Raw genomic sequence first — 17,675 nt, forward strand, 5'->3', positions numbered from 1 at the left:
TGGGGGGGGGGGGGGGCTCCCCCTGGCCCCTCACCTGACCTTTAGCCCCTGTTACAAGGGCCATCACATTCTAAAATGAAATGTTGTGTGTAACTTAGGTTATGAACCCAAAATGGTGTTAATAGACAATGTGAGAAAGGCATAAAACCCGTATTACAGCTACATGGGAGGGGGTTAGTGCCCCTGGCCCCCCTGACCCGGATCCATGACCCCGTTCAGGTGGCACCCCTTCTAAAATCGAAAGTTAGGCCACAAGGAAGCTCTGTACCAAAAATGACGCTTTTATCCACCCTGTAACGATAATCGACAAAATTGATGCTAAGCCACCCTACTACAAAGGCCTAGATGACGTCAGTGCCCATGTTCTCAAATCCTGCTGGGCCTTTTTTGCTGGGACCCAATTCAGTCTGTATTTTCTGCATAAAACCCTTCTGTATGAAAGTCAGCAAACATCACTCCCATCCACAATAATGGTGCAAAAACAGACCCTTCTAACTACAGAACAATCGTCTTGCTTCCATTTACAAGCAACGTCATGCAATCCATCATTGCTTCTGCTGTCAAGCCTGTGACAGAGAAGGCAACCCTTGTTTCTGGATTTCTGACTTCCTCCACTCACACAATCAACGTGTTGCTATCAATGGAACCCTCTCCCCACGCCCTCTTCCAGTGGAGGAGATTCCCAAGGCAGTGTTGTGGGGCCAGTCTTGTTCCTAATCGATATCAATGACCTCTCCGGTACTCCAGAAAACCATCTCTTCCTTTTCGTAGACGACTCCACATTGTGCTGTATGGTATCCCGTCCCGCTGCTATGTAGCTAGATACCAGTTGCATCTCTCTCTGCTGATCTGGAAAGGATTAGACACTGGCCTGATAACTAGTAGTGATTGTCAAACAAACTCACCTATCTTGTTTCCTTGGTCATCCACTGGAAGACATTCAGTCCCTTAAACTTGTAGGCCTCACCACCAGCAAAGCCCTTTTTGGACTGAGCAGATAGGAAAGCTGACCGAGGACTCGGTGTCCTCCATCGAACAAAGTATTTTCTTGGAAAATCAGAGCTACTTACAGTCAACAAAGCCTTTGTCCGTCACTCAATGGAGTCCTGCTCTCCTCTGCGGGATGGCATCTCAGCATCACATCTGTCTCCCCTGGATTCTGTGGAATCAAAAGCTCTCGAAATTATTGTAACATCACACGATGAGATGGAAGCGCAGGTTATTTTGCATATACTTTATGCGTTGATTTTTTTTGCTCCACAATTACATGGTAAAAGGGAAAATGGTAAAACCGTGTTCAGGGATTCTTCAGTTTGTTATTTTTTTGATAACCTTAAAGTTTGAATAAGAAAATTGTTATTACAGACGACTACTTCAGTCCTTCAACTGCACACGACTGAATACATTCTCCTTCCCTACTCTCTCACTTGTCCCCTGCACTCTCCTCTCTGCCTACCAAGCCCCTCCCTCCCCCCTCGGCTCTACCTCCCACCAATATCCCCTTCTCACCTCTCCTCTTCCATCCTTTGCCTCCACCACTCTTCCACCCCTCAATACTCTCCACTCTAATCTCACTGGCCCTCTCACCTCACCCTCCCTTGTTATCTCACCCATCCAATCTCCACTCACCCCTCCTCTGTCTTACCTCAATCCTCCTCCTCTCTAACCTCAATCCTCCTCATCTCTAACCTCCTCCTCTTTCACCCTCTCTCTCCACTCTAACCTCCTTTCACCCTTTCACCCTCTCTCCCCTCACTCCCCTCCCTTCCCCCTCGGCTCTACCTCCCACCACTATCCCCTTCTCACCTCCCCTCTTCCATCCTTTTCCCCCACCACTCTCCCTCCTCCTCAATACTCTCCACTCTAACCTCACTGGCCCTCTCACCTCACCCTCCCCTCTGATCTCACCCATCCAATCTCCACTCACTCCTCCTCTGTCTAACCTCAATCCTCCTCCTCTCTAACCTCAACCCCTCCTCCTCTTTCACCCTCTCTCCACTTGAAAATAGAGATGGATCTTTTTGACTCGTATCAAATTGAGGTTACCCATAATGTCTACTTCGAAGGATTCAGAAAGCAAGATGACCGATTTTGTAATAGGTGCCGTCTTTCTTAGTTCATTTACCATTGAGCTTCAGTGGGTCTTTTTACCATTGCGTCCATATCTGACCTTTTGTCATGAAATCTTCAACAAACCTTTATTATGAGAATATTGAAAACATAAATGAATAAAATGTACATATATATATATATATATTTATTTTGATGTTGTTTTCATATAAAGTTTATTTTGAGTACAAAGCGGATGCGGATGGGCTTTGCATTTTGGGATGCTTTCTAGTTTATTCCTTGCTTCTCCCATCTATTGATCCACCTTCAAGAGGTTATTCTGTCTCAATCTTCTCTACAGTTCTTTAAGAAAGCAGTCCACTGCCACCTCTTTTCATCCCCAATTCTGTCCCATGATTTTTATGACCCCCATTAACCTTTCCTAACCCAACCATCTTTCTTGCTAGTTTCAGTGTTTCCTCCCTTCCTCCCTTGCTTCTTATCTTGTTTGTTTATTCCCTTGACCCTTGGCCCACTGCCTTATCTGCCTTGCTCTTCTCTGAGCCTCACTACTGTAAAACAAAATCTGAAATATGTTAACAGCCCCCAATCTGGAATAACAAATTATACTCTTAAGCCCCTTTGTCATGCACATCATTTACAAGTGATTGTGCAGTACATCATGCAATCTTCAATGTGTGATAAGTGGATCTGACATTCCAACACGGACCATGTATTTCTCACTAAGTTTACGCCCTATATGTTTTTCCAAACGAGTTAACTAAAGAATCATAACAGCTCAATTTTTACGTTGGTGTCCACACGCATTACAATGTGTGCTTCATAATCCAGATCTACAAGCAGACCGACAGAGAAATCAGTCAAATGAGAAACAGACTCCAATGCAGCAAACATGAGTTTGACACGTTTCGCAAAACCATCCGATGTGCTTTCATTGAACAGCTGTTTATGAAGGCATTATACAATCTTGTCTTCTCCAACTTTCATCACTAAGTTATGTTGTTATTGGATATATACGCACAGCGAAGAAAGCTTTGTTGGCCCACGTGTGTCTTCGCCTTTGCCTGGATAGTCAAAAACGGTCTCCAGGCTGTGATCATTTTACTGGAGACTGGCCAGCTGTTATGCCATTAAGGTGGTTAAAGGGGCAATAGGGGATGAAGCAGGAGCCCATATAGAGCAAAGCTGTGATTTAAAACTGCGATTCTAGAGCTAACAAGCAGATGCCCCGTCCCTTCGGCCCCGACAAATGCTGTACGTATGCAGAAAATGCAAGCAGGAAAGCTCTCCATGACCCGTTGTGTCACAACCTGTCTTTGTTAAAACAGATTGGCGATACTTGGTTGGCTTTCAGCGTTGCCATATGCCAAGATTATACACTGACTGTTCACAATCTTGAACAGCAAAGGAACACAAAAGCTGGTTTCAGGAGTGGGATTACTGCGAGATTATTTTTGGAACGATAAGCTGATATTTATTTTGCAGAGCCTTATAGTATGCTGCTGTGAGCAATCCATAAGGAGGATGTGAAAACCTTTGCAAGGCTTTGCAGCATATATCGGTACAGATGAGGATAGGTGGTTTGCTTTTCGGTTGAGGTCATGGTGAGGGTTGGAGTTAAAGACCAACCAAAACAGATATTCTTTGAATCCCATTCGACAATGACATCATCAAGCAAAGGCCAGCATTCCCAAGACTTGAGGATAAACAAGTACAAAAAGCTTTAATTAAAACAAAAGCCGTGTCGATGTTACACAATGCCTAGATGCAGCTGTGCCTATAACGTCGATGTTATAGGCACAGGACATTCCTATTGATTCGATTACTTGATGTTATTTTTGTGCAAAGTGAAAATATATCCCGGCAATTTCCCGTGTGGCGACGAATTTTTAATATATCTCGGCATTTTCCCGTCTGTTATTTCGGGCGGTGTATGACTGAGCATGCCGCGATTTAAAATATATATATATATATCTCGGCATTTTCCCGTCTGTTATTTTGGGCGGTGTATGACTGAGCATGCCGCGATTTAAAAAAAAATATATCTCAATGGACTTGAAGTTACAGGCCTTTGAGAATTCATTTCGTTCTATAAAGGGCAACTTTCATCGGATTTTCTTTCCGTTTTTTTTCAACCGAGTCTAAAACTATGTTAGCGACTGTGAAAAATGAAATGATATATCGAATTTGATTTGAAATAAAACTGTGTGAGAGAGGAAGACACCACGGGCCTACAAAACAGGCCTCAAAGCTATGCGAGTAAATAAAATGGTGGATATTTGTTTATATGAAGCCTCTCCCAAAATGGGTGGAGCTATGGTTCCCAGAATGGGTGGAGCTTCGAGGTTTTGTCTTCTCTGCAAGAAGAAGAAGAAGAAGAAGAACAAGAAGAAGAAGAAGAACAACAACAACAACAACAACAGCAGAGGGCACTCTATGAGCAGCGTCTGCGACGCGGCTAAAAAGCAAGCATACATTGCTTGTGATTTCATGGATAACGCCTCGTAATTCTGCCCACACTTCTGATGTAGCTATATGAATAATTGAAAGTGCAATCCAAAATGTTGATTTTCCTCCACTTAAAAATTAAAATAAACTGGCATTTCCATCAACGAATTTGTTGAGAAAAAGAACAAAACAGGACAGAGAAATAAAAATTGACAAATTTAAGATGAATTTCAATTTATCTACGAGAATAATTGTATCTTTAATTGGATTCAAGCAAATATGTTTTTCTTCATCCCAAGAAAATAATGTTTTCATCGTATACCTTCATATTTTGCGATCAATCTGCCTCTTCTTACACCAACCACTTCATGCAAATTTTCACACCGATCAATTTTTAAAAACTTTTTTATAATGTTGACTGTCTAAAAAGAAACCTGTGAATCACATCACAGCAGCCTCACTTTTTCTTGCCTGTTGAAGACACATTGTGTCCTATAATTAGCTAATGAGCAGGTCTCATGCAAATAGAATACAGTTTAAAAATTAATTGTTTTTACCCTTCTTGAGCATCCTTCAGCTCGTGTGCGAGTGCGTATATGTGTGTGGGTCGTTGGTTGTTATCTCCAAATGTGGGTTTCAGAAGGTGGAACAGAAGGAGCCCTGCCAGGTCTTGATGTAACCAACTTCGTGTGTGTGTGTGTGTGTGTGTGTGTGTGTGTGTGTGTGTGTGTGTGTGTGTGTGTGTGTGTATGAGTGTGTGCACATATATGCATGTGTGTGCGCACAAGATATGTGCAAATTGTCACGCACAACATGCGTGTACACAACATACCGATCTACAACATGTCACGCATAACATGTGTATACAATACAACATGTGCAAAATATGTATATGTGTATATAATGCATAAAAATAATATGTTTGCATGCAAATCACAGCATATGATGTCACACAAAACAAAACAAAACATGCCAAAGCAAAATCAAATCAAAGCCATATGTGTATAAACCATAATTGTGTATTTGGACGTGTGTGTGTGTGTGTGTGTGTGTGTGTGTGTGTGTGTGTGTGTGTGTGTGTGCACGCACGCGCGCACGCACGTGCATGCGTGCGTGCCACCCGTCCTCATCTTTCTCAGGCTCCCCTTCCAATCGGGTGTGCCAAATCTCAGGCTCCCTTCCCACTCGGGTCTGCCAAAATCTCAAGCCCCCCTCCAACTTGGGTCCACCAAATCTCAGGCCCCCCCTCCCACTCGGGTCCACTAAATCTCAGGCCCCCCTCCCACTCGGGTCCACCAAATTTCAGGGCCCCCTCCCACTCGGGTCCACTAAATCTCAGGCCCCCCTCCCACTCGGGTCTGCCAAATCTCAGGCCCCCCTCCCACTCGGGTCTGCCATGTATATGACCATAACTGGAGAATCGGTTATTTAAATATTATATTCCCAAGTGAAAATTGTACATCTCTAGCTGTACTATAGCAATGCAAAAGACAATGTGTTCATATGGCATGTGGCAGGCGTTCATTGATCATGCAGCAATTGTTGTAATCAAACTCAATGAGTCTGCCTATACACTCATAGAGGATATATAGCAATCACTCACTCACGCACACACACACACACACATACACACACACACACACACACACACCAAGATGGCCGAGAGGTTTAGCGAAGAAGATAAGACATCTGAGACATTCAGTTTCCGAGTCAATTAATTTATTCAACCGCAACCATCCAACCCACTCGTCTTCCAGGAAAACACCGTACAGAAAATCCCCCGATAAACCAGAGCTCAAGCATATTTACATACTATAAAATCAAAGGCAAAATGATGCCGCTACAGTCCGTTAATCCCCCTCCTAGTGTGTTAATCGAAGGGAAGGTTCAAACAAAATATACAAAAATGCAAAAGTCAGGAGACGACGATGGTTCACGAGCAAGCGGTATTCAATGACAAAGGACGGACTATAACCGAAACAGGCCCGGACTGGGGGGTCGGGGGCCCACGTGGCAGGTGTAGGCCCCCGACATGTGGTGTACATGCATGCCTATTTACCCAGGGCCCCAATGCGTTGCGTGTGCAGGCCTTTAAGAGCCAGCTGTATGTAATTGTGTGTGGTGCTGGCCCGGAAATGTCAAAACGAAGGTTACCCCCCCCCCCCTCCCCTTCCCACGCCTCCTGCCCCCAAGCCCTCTCCCTCCCACACTTCTCCCTGCTCTCAAATGTTGTGGTTGTGTGCTTCCCCTTCTCTCCCCATCTTGTCTTCCGCTCCCTCTTTTTGTATATTTTGTTTGTCTGGTTGATTTGTTTGTGAAATAAATGTTAGCTCTTTCACGAGCCTCGATTCAGTATACAAAAAAAATAAAAAATAAAAAAAAATTGATAGAATATAATGTATAATCAGTTAGGAGGTTAGTTAGCTACACAATACCGAAAATTCGGTTAGATTCCGACTACTTTGAAAATTTAACCTTTGTGACCTTCAAAGGTCAAAGGTCAAAGATTCTGAAATTTGTTGGAAAACTTGTATTTCATGATGTATGTGATAATATAAGATCATGTACGACATTTCACCCTATCAGGAAGCGAACAATGTAATAAAACCATCAAAAATCGACTTTTCTAAATTTCGTGACCCTGTGACCTTGACCTTGGGGCGAAAATGAAAAATCGAGCTCCGTGGGGCTAGACACATGACATTGGCCTAACCAAATACCAAAACCCCTGTCAGATTCCACCAAATCCCTCGGAGAAGATGTAGCTGGAACTCGATTACCCCCTAAAAAGACATCTTTTTCGGGCGTCGCTCCACCCACTCTAGGCAGGACACAACTAGATCATGATATCAACCTCCCACCCGAGCTTCATCAAGATCGGATGATATCATCGGGTAGTTATGCTGCGGATAGACAGACACACAGACAGACAGACACACACCCATGACGAATATAGTGGTCACTCTGTTTGATAACTCGTGAACCAATATTGTAGAATACAAAATATTGATTTCCATGTCAACATAAAAGTCACAGCAAAGAGAAATGATGGTAACAGGCAAAATGTACTCTCATAAATATCATGCAGGGAAGTGCACAAGGTGCCCAGAGCGAGCCATATAATAACTGTAAGGGTATTATTTTAGTAGAGGTTGACCGTTGATCCGTTGGTCAGTGAGAGCGTCGGCTCTACTGATGCACCAAGAAAAGCTGGCTTTAAGCAGTCGATGGAGACTGTATCACGACCACTGTTAATATTGAGTATGAAGATCTCCTCGGAGCATTGTAGAACTTTCAGGGTATACGCATAGTAGTGCCATGCCCAAATAATAATGTGGGTGAACGTAGAAAATTCCTGGTGGGGTTTTATTTATTTTTTTGGATACAGAATCGAGGCTCGTGTAAGAGCTAACACATTAAACATGAAAACATGCACAGACACATAAACCACACAATGAAGGGAGCAGGAGACAAGAGGGGGAGAGAGAGGGAAGCACACAAGCTCAACAACAGTAGGGAACAGGGACGTCGGTAGATCTGTGGAAGGGTAGGGCTGGGGGCGGGGGATGGGAGGGGGAGGAGGGATGGGGAAGGGGTACATGGTATAAAGCAAATGAACACTACTAGGAATTTCAGGACAAAAGTTGGGGATTGAAAGAGGTGTATTTGGGGCGTTTTAACGGGGGTAGAAAATATCAAGGTTTTGGGTGGGAGAAGATAAGAGATGGTGGTAGGCAACTGTTTTAAAGACCTGGAGGGAGGAGGGGGATTGAAGAGAGTGTAGGAGTTTGTTCCAGAGGCGGGAGAAAAGAGGAATGAAAAAGTGAAGGTGAGCAGAGAGTCTTGATTTTTGCAATTTCACCAGAAGCGGGTTGCTGGCAGATCTTGTGTGTCCCACAGGAATATTTGGGGGACAGAGCACAGACAGCGCAAGGCCGTATTGAAGGCACGAGATATGTCAAGGGAGACAGCTCTGGTTTCCTGTTTGGCATTGAGGACCTACATCCATTGTTGAGACAGCAGAAGCAGCATGTCCAGAGTAGAGTGACCTGGTCTGAATCCAAATTGATGATCCGAGATCAAGCCATTGGAGAAGAGGAAGGATTTGATGTCAGAAGCGATGATGGATTCCATTACCCTGCTGATGATTGGGAGCAGGCTGATTGATCTGTAGTTGGAAGGATCTGTTTTTGCACCTTTTTTGTGTAAAGCGGTAATGTTGGCTGATTTCCAAGCAGATGGCAGATGACCTTGAACAAAACAGAGGGTGAAGAGAATAGAGAGAGGGTGTGATAGAGTGGCAGAGCAGGATTTAAGGACCCGTGATCTGATGCTGTCTGGTGCAGTTGCAGAATCAGAGTCGAGGTTTGACAGAAACTTCTCCACCTTGTCAGAAGAGAAGGACACAGAGTCCAGGAGCAGCTGGGTTCGACTGTGTAAGGTGGGTACAGAGAGCGATGGGTTTGGCCCACAAAATTTTTAGGCAAACGCAGAGTTGAGGCATTTGGCTTTGGCAGAGTAATCGGCAGAGTAAGTGGAGTTGGGCAAGGCGTCATCAGATGCTGAGAATTATTCTCCTGGGAGACGAAGCACTCACTGCACCGTACACTAGCTCTGCAATGGAGCATCCAAGGCCGTTTTTTAGAGTAGCACGCATACCAAGCAGAACTATAGGAACAACATCCGTCCAGTGCACGGAGTTGTCATGCACTTTCAGGGAAGACTTGAATTTACGGTGGAAATGCTCCACCATACCATTCACTGCTGGATGGTAAGTGGTGGATCACACATGGTCGGTACCAAGGAGTTGAGTCAGCTCGTGAAATGTAGCCGATTCAAACTGGATAACACGATTTGTAGTGATGGTTCATGGCATACCAAAACATGCGATCCAGGTGTTGACAACGACCCTGGCGATGGTAGGTGCATAGATCAACTATTGGTGTAGCATCTGGCCAACGGGTGAAGCGGTCAACACAAGTCAGTAAATAGCGGTGCGCGTTTGATGGAGGTAGGGGACTGACAAGATCTACATGGACCCTGTAGAAACACCTATCTGGTGTTGAAAAGCTACCAAGTGGGGTGACAGTATGATGTTGGATCCTTGATCGTTGGCATTGAAGACATTGCTTGGCCCAACAGCATACGTCAGCGTTGAGGCATGGCCATGGCTGTCAGCATTGAGGTGGTGATTTTAGTCACTTGGTTGCTCGAATACCCAGGTGTGTGAGTGAGTGAAAAGTGATGAAGACTGTACAACGGAATGCCTGCCGCAGGTATGAAACGGCATGGTTGTCCCATTGATGTATCACACACGAGAATAGTGTGTGTCCCTTGGATTTGTTCCTTGCACAATGTAAGCTAACATACTGCAGACTGTTGACAGTAGACCTCTGTGTCCTCTCGTTGTGCTGCTGCAAGTGCATTAAAATCGATGGCGAGTGTGCTAGTTAAAGACAAGGCCAATACGTCGACGTGTTAGAGAGAATTGGCCGCAGAGTTCACGATTCCAATGATGTTCCGGATGTCGTTGGTGAATTGTGAGATATAACTTAGTTGGCAAAATGTGCGTGGAGAGTGAGAGTCAATGGGTGGACAGAGCGAAAATTAAAGGTTTGTGGTCAGTCAGGACAGATAATTGTCTGGCCTCTAAGAAGTGGCAAAAGTGCTTAATGACGAGGTATATAGCAAGTAATTCATGACAGAAGGTGCGCTGCATTACCCATAACCTGCATTACCCATACCCATATGCATTACCCATAACCGTCGCTCCATTCTTCATCCATCAGATCGGCAGTCTGCAGCCTCCTCACTCTCTGCAGACCTGGACAAAATCACAGACTGGGCAAACAAGTGGAACATGTCTTTCAATCCTGACAAATCTCACACTCTTACGATGTCTCTCCGAAAAGACCGACTGGACAACCCTCCCATCCACTTTCTGAATAATCCTCTCCAAGAAGTTCTGTCACTCAAGCTTTTGGGTCTCACTATCTGCCATGATCTTTCCTGGGAAAACCACATTTCAAATCTGGCCTCCAAAGCCAGTCACCGACTGGGCATCCTCCGTCGTGCGAAGTCCTTCCTTGTGTTACGGATCCCGGATTTAGGTGAATTACTGTTCATGTCCTTGCTTATTAATGTTTATTCTATTAAAGGTTGTTGTGGTTAAATGGTGAGAGAGGCTCCGGACAACAGGAGACCGGAAACGGGATAGTGAACTGGAAGGAGAAGAAAAGAGACGAGGTCCGGGAGAAAGCGGCCATCTTCTGCTCCTCGCCCAGCTCCGACGCGAGCGGGGTCGATATTGATTAGCGTTGGGAACGCTGAGTTTGAAATGCCCGTCTGGCAAGAGGAGTTACCTGCGCGGGGTGTTTGCCTGTTACGTGTCAGGTTGCCGTGGCTTCCTGGAAGGAACCAAGCGTCCGGCACTGTTCGCCTCGACGCCTCCAAGGGCGTGTATGGGTCGCACCTTGGGCCTCGCGCGCTTTGCGAGCCGCGCTTTGCTTTGCCCGCTTTGCTTTGCAAGAAGGTGTGCGCTGCAGCAGCTGTTCCCGGTACGCGATGTGCACGTTTGGAGCACGTCAGCCAGGGGTCCGTTTAACCGCCCGTGTGCGGAGAAGTCGACCTTCACCTTGGTCTGGAGGGGCCCAGAGACATTGTGAGGGACAGTGACTATTGAGGGGTCATGAGTGGGGAAAGGGGGGAAATATATGAGATGGCCATCTTAGTAATATTGCTGATGGATTGTTGATTGTTGTTGATGGATTGAGAATATACTATTAATTGATCCGGATCCTTGGTGTGGGGTTGCTTATTGACCTGAATTGTTTGTGACTTTCCTATTGATTACATTACGAACGCGTATAAATCAGATATCTTTCTGGCGGGGTCCTCCCACGGTCCGGGGGTCACCAAGACCAGGTAGTTACCGGGAGGACCACGTAACAGAATTTGGGGCTCGTCCAATTGAATTCCGGGATATAAAATTGTATAAATAATAAAATAATATTGTTATTAATTAAAATTAATTAATTAATTATTAATTGGTAAATTTTTGGGAAATTGTGGTAAAGTCTTGGGTGAAGGGTAACAGGTGTTAACGATAGGCACCATGGCGTTTGTGGCACAGAACTTTGTGGTAACCCCGAGTGAGGCACAGTTCCGAGCGTTACTAAAATCGGACCTCTTGAAATTGGCCAAACATTTTAACTTGGAGGTCCGAACTAATTTGAGGAAGGCAGAGTTGCAGACCGCGGTGATACAATCTATGGTGGGATTAGGAACATGGGACGAGTTAGCCTGGGAGTGGCTACCCGAAGAACCAGAAGACGTTGAGCTCCGGAAACTGGAGTTGCAATTACGGAGCCAGGAACGGATCAAAGCAGAAGAAAGGAGAGTGGAACGAGAACTCCAGGAAAGGTTAGAAAGGATGAAAACAGAGGAAAGGAAAGCAGAAAATGAAAGAGCAGAAGAAGAAAGGAAAGCAGAAAAGGAAAGAGCAGAAGAAGAAAGGAAAGCAGAAAAGGAAAGATCAGAAGAGGAAAGGAAAGCAGAAGAGAGGAGAGAAGAGAAACAAGCAGAGGAAAGGAGAGTGGAACGAGAACTCCAGGAAAGGTTAGAAGGGAGAAAAGCAGAGGAGAGGAGAGCTGCAAGGGAACTCGAAGCAGAGGAGAGAAAAGCCGAAAGGGAATTAAAGGAACGTGACATGGCGCTTCAGCAAGAAATTAAATTCAAGGAGCTGGAGTTAATGAGAGAACGGGGAGAGGTACCACCCTTGCTGACTGGGCCGACACCTAGCCAGAACACCTGGATTGTGGGCAGACATGTGAGGCTGGTTCCACCCTTCAGTGAAAAGGAAGTCACTCAATTTTTTCCACACTTTGAGAAAGTGGCTCGACAGTTAAACTGGCCGGAGGAGGCCTGGACCATACTAGTACAAAGTGTGCTGGTGGGTAAAGCTCAAGAGATTTATTCGGCGCTACCAATGGACCAATGTGCAGATTATGAGGTATTGAAGAAGCACATCCTCAAAGCCTATGAGTTGGTTCCTGAAGCTTACCGGCAAAAATTCAGGAATGCCAGGAAGAGGGAGAGTGAGACCCATGTGGAGTTTGCCAGAGTGAAAGAAAACATGTTTGATCGGTGGTGTGAGTCAAAAGGAGTCGGGAACGACTTCGAAGCATTGCGTGACTTGATCCTGGTGGAGGAATTCAAACAGTGTGTCCACGAGGACATCAAAGTGTACCTGCAGGAAAAGAAAGTACCGAAGTTGTGGGACGCAGCCACTATGGCAGATGATTATGCCTTAACACACCGATAGGGGTCCACGAACCTAACTCCTCGCCTAGATTTCCGCAGGGGAGTTGTGGAACAGCAGATGCGGAGAACAACAATACATGGCGGCGGCCTCGAGATGATTATGGGGACAACGCTGATACCCGAACTGTTCGAAATCAGAGGGCGACGGGCCCAGGACAAACTTATTTTTCGGGGGGCCCGAGGCAGACCACGAGTTTTTCCTACGGACCTACTTGCGCTTTTTGCAAGAAACCTGGACACTTGATGTCCAGTTGTTACCTCATGAAAAGGGAAAACCCAGAGCGGAGTCCGACTATTACAACTCCGAATGCGATGGCAAGCATAAGAAATTGCCCACAGAAGAGTTACCAACCATTTATTTATGAGGGGTTGGTCTCACTCGAGGGAGACTTGACTAAGGGTGCCTTCACATACACGGATTATTCTTACGACTCCTTACGGATCGCCAACTCGTAGTCAATCGCAAGCATCCGTAAATAACGGAAGATGATTTTTGACATGTCAAAAGTTGTTGCGAGTTGTGACGAGTTATCTACGGATACCAGCGAGTTATTTACGGATGCTTGTGATTGACTACGAGTTGGCGATCCGTAAGGACTCGTAAGAATAATCCGTGTATGTGAAGGTTGCATAACCCAAGACCTGTTAGGGTATTGAGGGACACAGGAGCCCTCAATCCTTAATGCTGGAAGGCATTTTGCCATTGTCAAAGAGTACCGCAACTGGTGATAGGGTTCGGTTACAAGGGATCGGTGGCTGTGTTAGTGCCCCACTTCACTTCATGTTATCCATTTGGAATCCGATTTGGTGTCAGGACCGGTCACCGTCGGTTTACAAGCCACGCTTCCTGTAGAGGGAGTATCTGTGATTATCGGGAATGATTTGGCCGGGGGGCAAATTTATGGTAACCCGAGGGTGGGTAAAGAGCACCGCAGGGGAAATAACACCACCCCAGCTCGGGATGGCGACAAAAGTGCCAAGTTATTTGTAGGGGGACTGAACTTCAACACAGAGGAAGAAGTTCTGACCTCTGTCTTCAACAGATATGGGCCGCTGGTGGAAGTGCGGGTGGTAAAAGACAGGGAAACGCAACGGTCAAGAGGGTTCGGCTTTGTCACGTTTGCAAGCACAAAAGACACCGGGGAGGCAGAGAAGAATTGGAATGGTAAGGATTTGGAGGGTCGGACCATAACAGTAGGGAAGGCATTTCGTAGGCGTCGAGAGGTCTACAGAAGAGGACCACTTGGCGGTAGTTTTGGTGTTGGCAGCAGCCGATATTACTATGGAGGCTCCCAGAGTTACGGCATCTCCCAAAAGAATGATTGGCAGAGGACTGGCCGAGAAGGAGACCGCCAGTCAGGTGACTGCTGGGACAAGGGGTCCCACCGTAACTGTTAGGAGTCCGGAGAAGTTGAAGCACTCTATATACGGCGGAGCCGCTGAGCCTGGGCTCCTACACGGGCTAACCATGAACGCCACGTTCTTAAAAGGCGTCCCGGTAGGGAACGTTCCTGCACGGACTAACCGTGAACTCCACGTTCTTAAAGGCGTCCATGTAATGAACTTTCCTCCCCGGACTAACCGTGAACCCCACATTCCTTAAGGCGTCCATGTAGTGAGTACTCAGCTGGGCCTCCATCCAAGAGCAACTAGAAGTTGTTGACGCTTGGTCTAGAGGGAATTACCTTGGAATCTCTGGGGGGTTTTGGTGAAAGTTTGTTGCTTTATTTTTGAGATGCGATAATTGTGCCCGGGGGGAACTGATGATTTGGGGTATCGAGTTTGTTTATCAAAGTTGGCCGGCCCAGAAAGTTTTCACGGGGTTCAAACTTTCTTTCTTGAAGGGGGGGAGTGTTACGGATCCCGGATTTAGGTGAATTACTTTTCATGTCCTTGCTTATTAATGTTTATTCTATTAAAGGTTGTTGTGGTTAAATGGTTAGAGAGGCTCTGGATAACAGGAGACCGGAAACGGGATAGTGAACCGGAAGGAGAAGAAAAGAGACGAGGTCCACGAGAAAGCGGCCATCTTCTGCTCCTCGCCCAGCTCCGACGCGAGCGGGGTCGATATTGATTAGCGTTGGGAATGCTGAGTTTGAAAACCCCGTCTGGCGAGAGGAGTTACCTGCGCGGGGTGATTGCCTGTTACGTGTCAGGTTGCCGTGGCTTCCTGGAAGGAACCAAGCGTCCGGCACTGTTTGCCTCGACGCCTCCGAGGGCGTGTACGGGTCGCACCTTGGGCCTCGCGCGCTTTGCGAGCCGCGCTTTGCTTTGCAAGGAGGTGTGCGCTGCAGCAGCTGTTCCCGGTACGCGACGTGCACGTTTGGAGCACGTCAGCCAGGGGTCCGTTTAACCGCCCGTGTGCGGAGAAGTCGACCTTCACCTTGGTCTGGAGGGGCCCAGAGACATTGTGAGGGACAGTGACTATTGAGGGGTCGTGAGTGGGGAAAGGGGGGAAATATATGAGATGGCCATCTTAGTAATATTGCTGATGGATTGTTGATTGTTGTTGATGGATTGAGAATATATTATTAATTGATCCGGATCCTTGGTGTGGGGTTGCTTATTGACCTGAATTGTTTGTGTCTTTCCTATTGATTGCATTACGAACGCGTATAAATCAGATATCTTTCTGGCGGGGTCCTCCCACGGTCCGGGGGTCACCAAGACCAGGTAGTTACCGGGAGGACCACGTAACACTTGGCACACCTGAGCTCCTCACCACATACAAGGCTTTCATCCGCAGCTCAATGGAATACTGCTCTCCCCTCTGGGCTGGTGCTCCTGCCTCACACCTAGCTCGTCTTCCCGCTGTTGAAACTTAAAGCATTCAGAATCATTGGAATCTCCCACGATGAAGCGAACTCCAAGGGCCTCTCACTCACTCACCGCAGGCAGGTTGGTGGTCTTTCCGTCTTCTACCAACTCCTCTCTGGCCTTGCCCCCCCAGCTCTCTCTGGGCTCTGTCCCGCAAATATTCCTAAGGTCGCACAAGATCTGCCTGCAACCCTCTTATGGTCAAACTGCCAAAATCAAGACTCTCTGCTCACATTCACTCCTCTTTTCTCCCGCCTCTGGAACAAACTCCCTCACTCTCTTCAATCCCACTTATCCCTCCAGGTCTTTAAAACAGCTGTTCACCACCATCTCTTATCTTCCCCCATCCAAAACCTTGATCTTTTCTATCCCCGCTAATTTCACCCCAATTCCACTTTTTTGAAATACCAACTTCTGTCCTGGAAGTCCTTGGTGTCCTTGTGTTTTATACTTCTCCCTCCCCCCCCCCCCCCTTCCCACGCCTCCTCCCCCCAAGCCCTCTCCTTTCCACACATCTCCCTGCTCTCAAATGTTGTGTTTGTGTGCTTCCCCTTCTGTCCCCATCTTGTTTTCCACTCCCTCTTTTTATATATTTTGTTTGTCTGGTTGATTTGTTTGTGAAGTAAATGTTAGCTCTTTCACGAGCCTCGATTCAGTATACAAAAAAAAAAAGAAAAAAAAAAGCTGTACTTGTGCACTGGTGGTTCCAGCGCTTTTGAGAAAAAGGCCGGTGGACTTCAGTCGGCACCGATGAACTAGTGAAGGGCTGCACCCACCTCGACCTTGGATGCATCTACCATCAGGCATGTTGGTGCCTATGGCTTTGGATGAATCAGGAGTGAGGCTCCCTCAAACAAGATACTAATCTTGACTCGTATCTTTGATGGTGTGGAAGGCTGACAAGATTGGCTCCGACCATCGGAACACCTCAGGGTGCTGAGCAGTTGTGAGTAACTTCTTCAGCGGCTGCAGTATTGTGGCTGTGTTTTTGGTGAAAGTCGATGAGGCCCAACAACTCTCGCAGATTGCGTTGAAATGAAGGTAACAGGAAATTCCAAATAGTCTGCACCTTCTCCTCGAGCAGACAGATGCCCGAGCGGTTAACACAGTGGTCAAGGAAATTCAACTCTGGAGCACCGAATATGCACTTTGTGGGATTGGTGACGATGGCAAATTCCTGCAAATGGGTGAACAGGAGACATAGATGTTCCTGATGTGCTTCTGCAGTTGCGCTGGCGATTAGAATATCATCTATATACACATAGCGGAGGTCTAATCCCTGTAACACCTGGTTGATAAAGCGTCGAAAGGTTTGTGTGGAATTGCGTAGGCCAAATGGCATCCAAAGCAATTTGAACAATCCGAAGGGCATGATGACTGCTGTCTTCGGGATGTCATCTGGATCCAAAAGAATCTGATGGAACACAAGAACAAGATTGACCTTGAAGATTGTTTGCAGCACCATTGAGTGTAGCGGATGTGTGGAATGGGGTGAAGGTCTGGAACAGTCACGTTGTTTATGAACTGGTAATCCCCACAAGGACGCCAATCTCCAATTGTCTTTTTGGGGTAACATATGTAGGTTTGTGATTAAGCAGTCAAATGTACAAATGGAATTATTGAAGTGCTCCAAATTTTTACCAATGCCATGATGCTGCTGTCATTATTGGAATGTACAAATGCATGTATATATGTATATATGTACTTTATATGTATGTATATACTGTATGTAACATAGTGAAAGGTTTTCAGAGTCAAAAGTGTATGGAAGGCTCACTGCGTTGCCCTGATGAATCCCCAACAAGGGCAAAATCAGGTCGGTAACTGAGTTTTGCATACACTTGTGATAGTATCTGAATTTAACCTCCATAATGACGCACTGCCAGATGGCTCCTCCGGAGCTTGGCAGGCACTGCGGACATACGTGTCGATGACGTCATGACGTTCGCTCATTAGGTTGGAGCACCAAATTACAGATACTACATATAATTATGCTAGTATAAAGCCCATCAAAAATG

The sequence above is a fragment of the Myxine glutinosa genome, chromosome 11 (genome assembly GCF_964187855.1).
Source record: "Myxine glutinosa chromosome 11, kmMyxGlut1.1, whole genome shotgun sequence".
NCBI lineage: Eukaryota > Metazoa > Chordata > Myxini > Myxiniformes > Myxinidae > Myxine > Myxine glutinosa.